Source organism: Protopterus annectens, chromosome 2.part2, assembly GCF_019279795.1.
Source record: "Protopterus annectens isolate FY-2018-M chromosome 2.part2, PAN1.0, whole genome shotgun sequence".
Lineage (NCBI taxonomy): Eukaryota > Metazoa > Chordata > Ceratodontiformes > Protopteridae > Protopterus > Protopterus annectens.
This window is the reverse complement of record NC_056730.1, coordinates 769666647-769679748: the sequence shown is the minus strand read 5'-3', so window position 1 is coordinate 769679748 and position 13102 is coordinate 769666647.

Here is a 13102-nt window from a genome sequence, read left to right as displayed (position 1 = left end):
AGAAGGCTCAAAAAGGCCAGGCTCCCACTGTCTGCTCCTACCACTTTTTACAGGGGAGCTATCAAGAGCATCCTCACTAACAACTTTATAGCATGGTTTGGCAACTGCACAGTTGCTGAGAAGAAGAAATTACAAAGTGTAGTGAGGGTGGCTGAGAAAATCTTGGGCACAAACCTCCCTTCTATTCAGGAACTTTTCTTTACAAGATCAGGAAGAGAACATACAAAATACTAGCTGATTTGACCCATCCAGCCCACAACTGGTTCTAACAACTAGCATCTGGAAGGAGGTACCACAGCTTCTGCTGTAGGACTACCAGATTCAGAAACAGTTTGTATCCTACAGCTGTAAGGCTTATTAACTCTTACACCAACCATAATACCTGATACATCGAAGCCTCATTTTTTTATTTAATCCTGCTGCTCTGAGCAATTACTGCCAGTATTACTATTACACAAAATGATGGCTGTACTGAGTCACATCTAAGGTTAACAAGTGCAAGACAGTCACTAAACAGCTGCTATTCACTAGTCTCTATTTATTCTCTATCTTAACGGTGAAGGGGTTTGGTGGTGAGTATTTATTTTTTATTTATTATTTATCATTGGATAATGGGCATTGAGTGTGCTTATGTAATGTGAACTACCTCTTGCTTGTCATACATGTTGTTATTTTCTTTCTTATGTTATTCACTGATACCGCTGCATCTATATTATTTGCACTGCATTTCCCTCATGAGCTGACATTTGTAATTTTGTTTAGGCTGCACTTGTGTGATCCTAAATGACAATAAAGTTTCTTTGAATCTTTGCATTTTTGACACTTTTTACTTCCCAAACATAAACTTTTATCTTACTTACAAGCATTCAATGCTCTGTTTATCCAAAATCTTAAAATTTTGATGAATGGAGCAATTAACCTCAGCTCATAGTCATTCACTCCATCAATTAGGAGACAATTTAATAGAGTGAATGACATCTGTGACAGTGCGGAGTGTAGGAATATTCTCACATTAATTAGTTAACAAACACTATGTATTAGTTATCTAACAAGACACAGTTAATGCTGTATAAAAGAAAGGAAAATGGAGGACTAGCATCAAGAAGTTCATTCCTCAATTAGAGATTCTGATTGGGTGAGCTGGAGCTTGCTTAGAAGACCCTAAACGAATGGAGTGTGACAACTTAAGCAGGGCTAACTTGTGGAGCCTTAGTTGGAAGACCTATTTGGAATACTTAACTGCAATTTGAGTATTTTCAAGGCCTACAGCCTGGTACTTTTAAAGACAACAGTATGAAAACATACAGGTACTGTTACATTTGCGTTTCAACCGGGGGGTCTCTTATTTTGGGTTTCCTGTAATTCTATGAAAAATAAACTTGTGTTTTATTTAAGTCCTGCTTCCAGTATAACCTCCTACATATATATATGTAAACTGCACTGCCCGTAAAACAGTGTGAATATGACCACAATATTAGAAATACTGTTCTAATTTTCAGCTTGTAAATGCATGACTCTCAAAATAAGTGATTAGAACATAGGAGTATGCTATTCATTTTATATTACACTATACAATGCTGAATTTGAATGTTTACCATTTCCCATAATCAATAATATCAATATTTTGCAACATTCCCCTCTAAACTACTATGATTAGGATCTGAAAAAAATATTTACCTGGTGAGAAGGATGGCTAGAGATGCAAGACCAACATGTTGTTTGGCCTCTTCTCCTGCAGGATGACCAAAGTTACATCACCTACTGAATAATATTCCCATTACATTCTGAATGCTGGTATATTTGTTGCAATGTGATATTTGATAATTAAACAGTAAGCATCTGGTAGAGGTGGGAGTTATAGTTGGTTTTACTACTAACTGTCACTGTTTGATCTTGAGACTGAAGCTTGAGGAATTAAAAATACTGACAAGGAAGAAGTTAATCCAAGCAATTAACTTTCATCCTATCAGGTACTATGGCTCTTATGTTTTAGTTCTATATCCCCACGTAGTCACAGAATATAGCAAAATACCTGCATCATCTACTTCACATTTTTACCAGTCCACTATTTCCTTGACCCCTTCTCTTTCTTCAGTTTTCCTGTAGATAAGAAACGACAATGAATTAGTCTGGGGTACCTATCAGTACTGTAACGCCAATAAAATAAATTGAGGAATACTGAAACTAACTTTGTAAAGCCTGACAATTTTGAAAATACATGTTCTGAGAAAATAATTTTATATATCAAATACAACCTCTCACTTTTCTGAACAGCATGCAATTCTATATAAGAAATGTGTTCTGTGTATTGTATTTAGTATGGAAGTAGTTGCCCTTCTGTGTGTTTGAAAAGTTGTTTTAATTAAAATAAGTACATCTTGAACAACAATAATGTTTATTAACAAGATATTCTAGAGGTATAGCATGATAAAGAAAGTACCTGTTATACTAATATGGTATGATAAAGTATATATAGTACACTTTTACACTCTGTAAAATGTTTTACTTTGAGCAAAAGTATATATGCTACCATTAACAGAGAAACAATAAAAAGTAAAATATTGGTGATGTTCTTTATTATACAAATATATTTTCCAAACAGTCAAAGACTATATCACTTATTTTATTAGAAATCTTGGCAACACTCCAGTGAGATTATTACTGGCTATCTTCCTAGAACAATGTTTACTTAGCCAATGATTTGTTTTTACTTCTTTTTCATTAAACCTTACCAAAGTATGATAGTCAGCCTTTTCTAACTTTTAAACTCCTACACTGAGATTACTCCATTCCCATTTCAAAGAAATTCAGTGTTAAATCCTGCAACTGTCATTTCAGGTCACAATATCAGGAAGTGCAAACTCTTCTAAACTTTCATTCTCCCTAGTAACTGGTGAAATTAAATGAACTTCTCCACATTTATGGAAGATTGATTTTTAAACAGGGAATAATTAATGTCGCCATCTTAGAGACAATGGTTAATCCTCACTTATTAGCTTTCTATAGTCAGGCACACTGATGTCCCGCTCACCAGGCTAAACAAGGAGAAGGTTACTGTCAGCTGCCTGTCAGGTGCCAGGATCCACCACATAACCCATGCTCACAGGTCACTCCACAACAAGTACAAATATGACTCTGTCATTGTCCATGTTGGTGTGAATGACCTGAGATGTACCTCCCTGGACTACCTGAAAAGAGACATGGAAGAGCTCTCCGATCTTGTAGCCCAGGCAGTATGACCTTAGCCCTGAGTAGCATCCTGCCATTGCCCAAAATGATACTGCAGTACAAGGACAAAATAATTGACTTCAACAATTGGCTAAGCTTCTGGTGTCATTCTAAGGGGATCCAGTATCTGTCTGCCTGGGACGACATGGTCGACAGACCATGATGTCTTGCCAGAGATGGTCTGCACCTGTCAGCCCTAGGATTCTGGGTACTGACTAAGGCTCTTGCCACCCCTATAGTGCCTTTTTTAGGCAAGGTTCAAATGACAAATTCACCACTATAACAGGAACAGGCAAGCAAAAACTGAGGGTAATGCTACTCAATACTAGAAGTCTAAATCTCAAAATGCATTCCCTCAAGGCACTCCTTAAAATGGAGAACATGTACATCTGTGCAGTGACTGACACCTGGTTCAAGGCTGCAGAGTGCACCCCTGCATTACCAGGCTATAACTCATACCACACTTTTCGGCCATCTAACCTGGACTGGAACACCAAAGGCGGAGGTGTATCCATATTCATTAAGGATATCCACACCTCCAGGCTAGTTGCTCAGCATAATGCATCCGAGGTTATCCAAGTGCAACTAACTCTGGGCAAAACTGCAATCCAAATTGTAGCTTGCTACAGATCTCCCACCATGCCCCAGGATTCCCACTCCTCTTTTCTTGATATACTTGAAAATATTAGGGTTCAACCAAACACCATAATAATGGTCGATTTCAACTACCCCACCATTAACTGGGAAAACTACTCATGTACCAACTCCTTCACTCAATGCTTTCTGTAATTCATAAATTCCAATGCCCTGGATCAACGTATCCACACCCCCACCAGGGGCAACAATATCCTAGACCTAGTCATTACCAACATGACTGACCAGTGTTCCACACCTGAAGTGAACTCCTCATTGGTCAGATCCAACCATAAGCTAATCACCCTAGATATCCACATCCCACCCCCACCCCCCCATTAAGGAAACCATGGTAAAAAATTTCTCAAAAGCCAATGTCATGCTTCTTAAGACAGAAGTGGTGAACTTCATGACACCCATGCAGATGGACAATACAGTTACGACTGCTGAATCCTACACAAATGCACTCTATAAGCACTTACACGAGTGCATGGCACGTGTTATCCCGAACAGAACCAAGACGCTATCCTCCAAAAAAGGAAGCCAATCTGGTGGTCCCCTGCCATAAACAATCTCTACAACAGATGGAAGAAACTGTTGCAAAAAAGAGTAAAATCCCATGAGTGGAGGAGCTCCCTGGTCAGCCTCAGTAAGAAACTAAGATCCCTTATAAGATCCTCCAAAACTAGCTACAAAAACAAAATCACCACTGATTCTAAGGGCAACCACAAAGCATTATATAGCTATGATTTATTATTTGATGTTAAAAGGAATGATTTTCAAGCTGTGTTTATAAATGTTAATATTGAACTGGTTGAACTAAAGAATAGGAAAGAAAAGAAATTATTGAGGGATAAAAATAGATTATGAAGGGGGTAAGGCGTACCCAGAACCACCAAGAGGACAATAAAGTCAAGTCAGGGAAAATATTAATTTACAAACAGCAGGGCATGATTTTGAAGTATTTGATCAGGACACTACTAGCACTGAATTCCCTTTAGAACAACCCACTCCACGGAGATCAGAGAGATTAATGAACCAGAGACAGAGGAGGCAAGAATATTACAGACATGGGAACAACTTTCAGGAAGCTTCACGGAGGGAGAGATGGGGCCCATACCGGAGATGAATGATGATTGTGGTATTGCTAACAGCAACAAATACACTATTATTTTCAATGAAATTGGTGACTTTACAATTATAGTCAGGTTTCAATAAACACTGAATGGGCTGACTTGCTTTCAAAAGGGATGAATTTTGTACCTGAAAGGAAGGGAAGTATCGTTGGCACTATCTTATAGTTGAAGCTTTTCACTAGAAAAATGAATTTAGCTCTGTATTTTCCTAATTCTAACATGATGACCAACCCTGTAGCCCTCCGGAGGCCCAGTACATTCTTTCCCCGCCACATCCTTTAGTGTAACTTTTTGAGGGTCTTTGTGAAACTGAGATTAGAGCGGCATTATGCAACAGAAACAACACTGTTGGCATACAAAATTTGAATGATAGAGAAAAAACAGTACTGAAAGATATAATTGAGCAGAGGGAAATTAGAATAATGAAGCCAGACAAGGGTGGGGGTTTAGTCATGATGAACCTTGATGACTGTAATAGTAAAATGTTTGAATTACCGTATATTGAGGTTTACTTGGAAGTCTTGCGTAATGAATTAAATTTAGCTTATCCTAACATTGATTTGGACCTGGAACAACTGTTACTTAATGGACAAATAACTTTAGAGACCTATGAATTTTTAGTGACAAAACACCCTAGAATTCCAACGATTTTTGGCATACCAAAATACACAAATCTATTCCCAACCCACCATTGCGACCAATTGTGGATGCTAAGGCCTCAAAAACTTTCAGTATTGCTAAATTCATTGGTAGTAAGGTTAAAAAAGTCCTTGATAGTCGTACCTCAGTAATTAAGGACGCATGGGACTTTCTTAGAAAAATTGAACAGGGGATGTTTGACAAGGACCTTATCCTGGCTACTATCGACGTATGTGACCTGTTCTCAGTAATACCACATCAATTAGGTCTTGAGTGGTTTTATGAATTTTTATGTGTTAATAGTACACTTGACCATGACACAATATTAACAATTCGGACTTGCATAGAAATTGTACTAGAGAACAAATTTATTAGCTTTGAGGGGCACTTATTTAAACAAAGGCAAGGTGTTGCAATGGGTGCGTGCTCTGCTCCAATTTTTGCTAATATTGTGTTAGCATATTGGGAGGACTTATATGTATTCAACTCTGAGTTAAGGACTTCATGGGTATTGTATGGGCGATACCTAGATGATATTGTCCTTTTCTGGAAAGGTAGTGAAAATGACCTGAACAGGTTTTTCACCTATATTAATGGTACTACCTCTTTTTTGAGATTCACTATTAACAAAGAATTTGACTATGTGAACTATTTGGATGTTACCATCAGGAAAGACTATGTAAATAAATGTTTTACCTCCCAATTATTTAGGAAACCGACCTATTCTAACTCTTTACTGCATTTTGCAAGTTGGCACCCATTGCATCAAAAGAAGACCCTTGTGAGGGAAGCAAGATGGCCGCTGTCCTGTAGGGAGTGCTGAAACACAGTGGAGCACTTTACCTTAATTTTTTATACAAATACAAGTGAGACAAAGTCCTTTCTACAATTAAAATATACGGATTAGTCAACTAATCAACTTACCTGAGGGAAGAAAAATTCTGGATTTCTTACTAATAGATAAGATTACTGCAGATTAGTACGAGGGTTCATGCCACATGTGAGCTCAGTGCAGACAACTTCCAGGCCGGTGTGTTCCTGAAATACAATACAGAAGAGGATCTACTAAATACATCAAAGGAGAACAAACAAAATTCCACATGAACTAGATTTTATGGAAAGCCAGACTACCAAATCAAAATTCACTGCAATAAATTCACCCGAAAAGGATACAACATCCAAAAGAGCCAGAATTAATAAATCTATGGAAACCAGTAAAAATGCAAACCCAAATAAAAACAAAACAGAAAACTCTAACCTAGAAGATCTGAAAATGGCATTGCAACCCATTCATGAAGCGATACAAAACTTATCAACTCAAATTAATGCAATTGGTTGATCTACAGACAAAATACTCACAAGGATGGACAAAATTGAATCTAAAATTATGGATCAAGACTATCAAATAGAAAGCATTCAAAAAGAGACAGAAACCAGCAGAAATTCTATTCAGGACCTACAAGCAAAAATTCTGGATCTTGAAGCCAGCTCTAGATGAAACAACATAGTCATAAGGGGCATCCCTGAAAATATAGAGCAAAACAAGCTGATGGACACATTATCATCAATATTTGCGTTATTCCTAGGAAGCGACCTAGAAGCTAACCAAATTACTATAGAAAGAGCGCATAGAGCCCTAAGATCATCCCCAGTGTTAAATAACCCAAGAATCATCTATGCAAAGATTCTCAACTTCCATCATGTCAATAAACTCTTATCCGCTGCTAAAACTAAAAAAATCAGTGGAATGGAACGGGATGAGAATAACCATTGCTCAAGATCTACCATACCAAATTAAACTAGAAAGACAAAAACTTGCCCCTTACTGTGCATTCCTCATAAACAAACAAATCAAATTTCAAATGAAGTACCCCAATATGCTTACTTTCACAATGCAGGATCACAGATACTCAATGAGCAACAAGGAAGAAGCAGCATCGGTATTTCTTAAATTATTTAAAACCAACCCAGAAAAAACTACACATAAAGCTCATTAAACGCTCGTTATGCACTTGCAGACATACGGAAGAAATAAAATGAGGTTTTTTCATTAAATCTTGTTAACCTGATTAGAGTAACTCATACCTGCTTTCTTCTCGTCTTCTCCTGGAAGTCTCCTTTCGGGAGGCCCTTCATTTCGTGGCCGAACATAAATGCTGGATCCTGGGCTTGATCTCTGCGTGGTCATCCGGATGGAAGATGGACTCCAGCTCCCATCAGGATACAGATTTAACGCAACCCCTGCGTATGTGATGACCTCCCATGATGCAGCGCAATGGAAAAGTGACAGCGACTAGATCGGCACATTCCTGCACCAAAAAAAAAAAAAAAGAATATCCGTTATTTAATGAAAACAACCCAATAAACCCGTTGTCCTAATTACAATCACATGGATGGCTTAGTCGTTAACTGATATGGACAAACCACAGGATATTCAAAAATTTGAAATACTGTAACCATTCCCCAATTGTAATACTGATTTATGTTCTTTGTACGTAATAGAAAGGTAGCCTACACAAAACGCTGTACAGAGTGAAGTGCAAAATATAGAAAATTCATAGGGGAATTGGAACTTTTTTATGTTTACATCCTAACTATCTGAAAAGGTAAAAGGTTTAATTACTCAGGCTTATAAGTAAGATGTTTTTGGAATATAGGCTTAACTCGTTGTACATTCAGATACAATTTTAACACAAATATAAAAGGTGATTTCTGTTCCTTTATGATGAAAATATGCTGATTCTGAACATCTTCTTAATATCAAATTCTTTATTTATACATGGATTGGAGGGAGGATGTATAGATAAAAATAAGAGCTTCTAAGCTAGTTCTCGCTTCAATGATCTTGCTTAAATGCTTTATTGTAAATATACATGTAATTTAGGAATTTCTCACAATACCTTTAATTTGTGCTCTGAATGATGTTTCAAGAAACTGTACTAAGGATAGCTTAGTTTTCTATGCTTTGTTGGAAATGGTTTAGCGAAATGGGATGCAGGCTGAATTGTGAGACCACATTTTTAAACTCTAAAATGAGGTACTATCTCTTTTACCTAGCAATTGTGTTTCGAATACGAACTGGTATCCCACCCTCTTCCAGAGTGACAGAGATAGTGGCTAGGCACTGGGGTAAGTCTGGAAGAGTTCCTCATCTATGTATAACCTTTATAGCTTATATACGGTTTCCTTCTGTGCTGATTCTAATTAACATTACAATACATAACTACCGGATTTGGCTACAGTTACTAGTGAAAACATGTGGAAGTTAGCTTCATGGAATATTAAAGGTTTGCAAACAGACAACAAAAAAAAACTGTTCCTGTATCTTGTGTTCAAATCCAAACTAGACTTTATTATGATACAAGAAACACACTTACTAAAGGAACAGTGGAACCATACGGCAAATAAAAGCTGGATTAAATCCATCATAGCAGCAGGCAATAAAACTAATAAAGTAGGAGTTGCTATCATTATTAAAAAATCTTTCCAACAGGATATTCTAAGGCAGGATTCAGACCCAGAAGGCAGATGGTGTTATTTTGTAACCAAAATTGATAGGGTCGATAAACCAGTTTTAATTATGAATGTATATGCCCCGTGCACCTCCCAACACAATTTTATTATGGGCATCTATAACTTAATAAACTCCTTCCCAGAACATTACTACATTCTAGGGGGTGACTGGAATTCTATTCAAGACCCAAAAATAGATAGAACAAACAATAAAACTAAATTCAACTCACAGGCCACTACTGCTCTTTTTGAAATTAAAAACGATTTTAGACTAATTGACCCATTTTTTAATATCTTTTCTCACACGGACAATAAAGGTTTTACTTTTTTTTCACAGTGTCATAAAACTTGGTCCAGACTGGATTTTTTCTTAATTTCAGATACCTTTTTACAATTTGACCTCTCACTCTACACAGAACCTAGGTCTCTATCGGACCACTCAAAAATTACTCTAACAATAGATTGGTTACATTACAGTGCCCCGAAAAACTATAATAGATACTGGCACCTAAACCCTAACCTATTAGAAAGGATGGATATTAGAAAAGAAATTGACACCTTGTTGGACCAATGCATACTTTCCATTGCAGATAATAGTATTCCGATTGATATAACCTGGGCTACCACAAAAGTCTTAATTAGAGGGATGTTATTTAATAAATCTGCTTTCTATAAGAAAATTATTTTCTCCAAAGAAAAGAGTATCAAGGATGATATAACTAAACTTGAGCTGAAGCTGCAGCAGGATTACTCCTCAGAAATAGAGAACTCTATTAATCAACTGCAGATTAAGTTAATATCTCTACAAGCAGAAAACCTATCATTTCACGAAATCAAAAATTTAGCCAATTACTCACAGTGGGCCCAACTTCCCTCCAGATTCTTAGCAAGATTACTGAATCAACATAAACCTACCCCATGTATTTCGGAAGTTATTTTTCAGCAAAATAGTTATTATAACTCACAAGATATAAGTAAGGTATTTGAGAAGATATATGAAGAAGTATACAACCCTACCCCCAAGATACTCAATGAACAGGAATTACATCTATTCATTAATAAATTAAATTTTCCCACATTAGATGAACAACAACAAGCTCTGTTATCAGCTGAGTTTACACAAGTGGAGATCAAAACAACAATTAACAATCTCAAAAATAATAAGGCACCAGGACCAGATGGTTTCTCAGCTGAGTTCTACAAATACTTTAGTTCTAAGATGTCGATCATATTCTATCATCTCTTTAAGTACATTATACAAGGGGGTATTTCGGATCCTCATCTGAATGCATCTAGAACTATACTAATACCTAAACTGAATACTGACACCACCAACCCTAATAATTATAGGCCCATTTCTATTATTAATTTGGACACGAGAATTATGGCAACAATATTAGCTAATAGAATTAAGACAATAATTACAAAAATCATTTCCCCAGATCAATCGGGGTTTATTAATCAGCGGCAAACAGTTGATCAGACACTTACTCTTGAGGCAATGATATCTCTATCCTTAATTAAACAAACACCTATATACACCTTAGCTATCGATGCTTCTAAAGCATTTGACAGAATTGATAAGACATTTTTGACCGTGATTCTGCAAACATTTAATTTTCCTACACAGTTTATTTATTATATCAACACTTTACACACAAAAGCATACACCACTTTACAAATAAATAAATATAGCTCAAAGAAAATAGAAATTAACAATGGGATTAGACAGGGATGTCCCTTATCACCTTTTTTATTTAATCTGTATATTGAACCCTTATTTTTACTAATAAAACAGAGAACTTTTCACAATATTCCAGTCTTATTTAACACTGAGATAACACTATCAGCTTACGCAGATGACTTAAATATATATTATTCTCTCCCCAACACTGACCTTATTAAGATAAATAACTCAATAGAGTTATTTTCTAAATTCGCGAACTATAAGGTAAACATGGACAAATCAACAATATTCCTGTTAAATAATTACTCACGATACCCAAATGTATGTACTGTACCAAATATAAAAATCAGAGACCACTTACACTACCTAGGAATATCATTTTATACTGATGCACATAATTATTATCAAGATAATGTGCTTAAAACATGGTCCACTGTACAAAAAGATTTGGAAAGATAGACACAACTTAAACTCCCTCTTCTATCGAGAGTAGCCATTATTAAAATGAACATTCTCCCAAGAATACTTTACATATTTAACACAATCAGCACACTGATTCATAACAGAGTTTTCAATAATATCCAAACAACCCTATCGAAATTTATTTGGCACCCAAGACCTATCAGGATAAATTATCAAAAACTTATATATCCGAAGGACAAAGGTGGATTGGGACTGCCTGACTTTAGACTATATTATGAAATTAACAAAAGTAGCAGAATAATCAATATTGCAAATTACAGGGATCAACCAAATATATGGTGCCCAGTTTGGATGAAATTATATCATAATTACGTTAAAACACTACGATTTAATCCCAGGGCCCTCCCATTCCTAGATGGAACATCTAGGAGAAGATATAAAATTCAAAACCATTTATGGGAACAAATTAAAATCACACAAAATCTTTTCAAATCACTGAATTTACTCACAGCCTTCTGGACACTCCAACCATTACATCTTAATCCCAATATTCAATTAAATGATAGGATGATTAACTTGAATCCATACCCAGTACTGAAGGAAAAAACAGTTTTAGACTTTTTTCTACTTAAGCAGGAATCTGTAACTAACATCAGGAACAAACTTAATCTACCGATTAAATATACAATCATGGTAAGGCAATTAAATGAAATATGTTACAGATTTTGGGAGGATACTGACATCCCAGACTCACACATAGCTACATGTAAAACGCTATGGGATCTGATGACACGGAAAAAGAAAATGATCTCAAATGTTTATAAAATCATTACTTCTATTAGACACACTAAAGAGGCTATACACTCTAATTATTGGATAAAACAAGATTCTACAATTACCTCCAATACAATTGCACAGGCAATTCAGAAATTCTCCAAAGATATTCCCCTTCAAAAGCTCAGATATACTCAACTTATGATTCTAAATAATGCATATTTTATGCCCTCGATCTTAAATAAGATGTGCAAAGAGATCCCACCACACTGCCAATTCTGCCCTTCGAAAGAAGCAGATATTATACACATATTTTGGAGCTGTAAATGCACATATAAACTTTGGTGTGCCTTAAGGGTCAAATTAGAAAAAAATGGGGTATGAAAAATCAACTTTATCTTGGAAATTTGCTCTCCTTCACATCCCCCCACTAGGAATGAATAATAAACATATGCACATCCTAATAACAACATTTATACTAATAAAATACTACATCACCCTAAATTGGAAAAACAGGTCTAAGATAACATGGGAAGGATTTAAACAAATAGCTAGAAAGCAACTTTGGGCACATAAATATCTGTGGTATTCCATGAAGCAAAAAACGGCACAGAAGGATACTTGGAAACTGATATCCGAATACATTTTGTCATGACAGTACCTCATAATTAAGTATTCAACCCAATTAGATATAGATGAGACTTGTATATAGTTAGTTGTAGTATGTAGGATCTATTCTGTTATTGAGATGTTTTGGATGTTGTTGTTTTTGTTTTGCTATAATCCTAATAAAAAGATTGTTAAAAAAAAAAAGAAGACCCTTGTAAAAGGTCAATACGTGAGACTGGTTAGGATGGTCTCTGACCTTGATGAATTTAACAGGGAATGTGAAATAATGAAAATCATGTTCTTAAGGAGAGGGTACCCTGAGACCTTTGTTACTGATATCTCTAATGAGGTTAAAAATAAAAGGACAAGTGGCCATTTTTTCTCTTTACTAGCCCAGGTTAATATGAATGGTGAGGATGTTAGAGAATGTAGGCCCTTGGGTTTTGGATGTGCACTAACC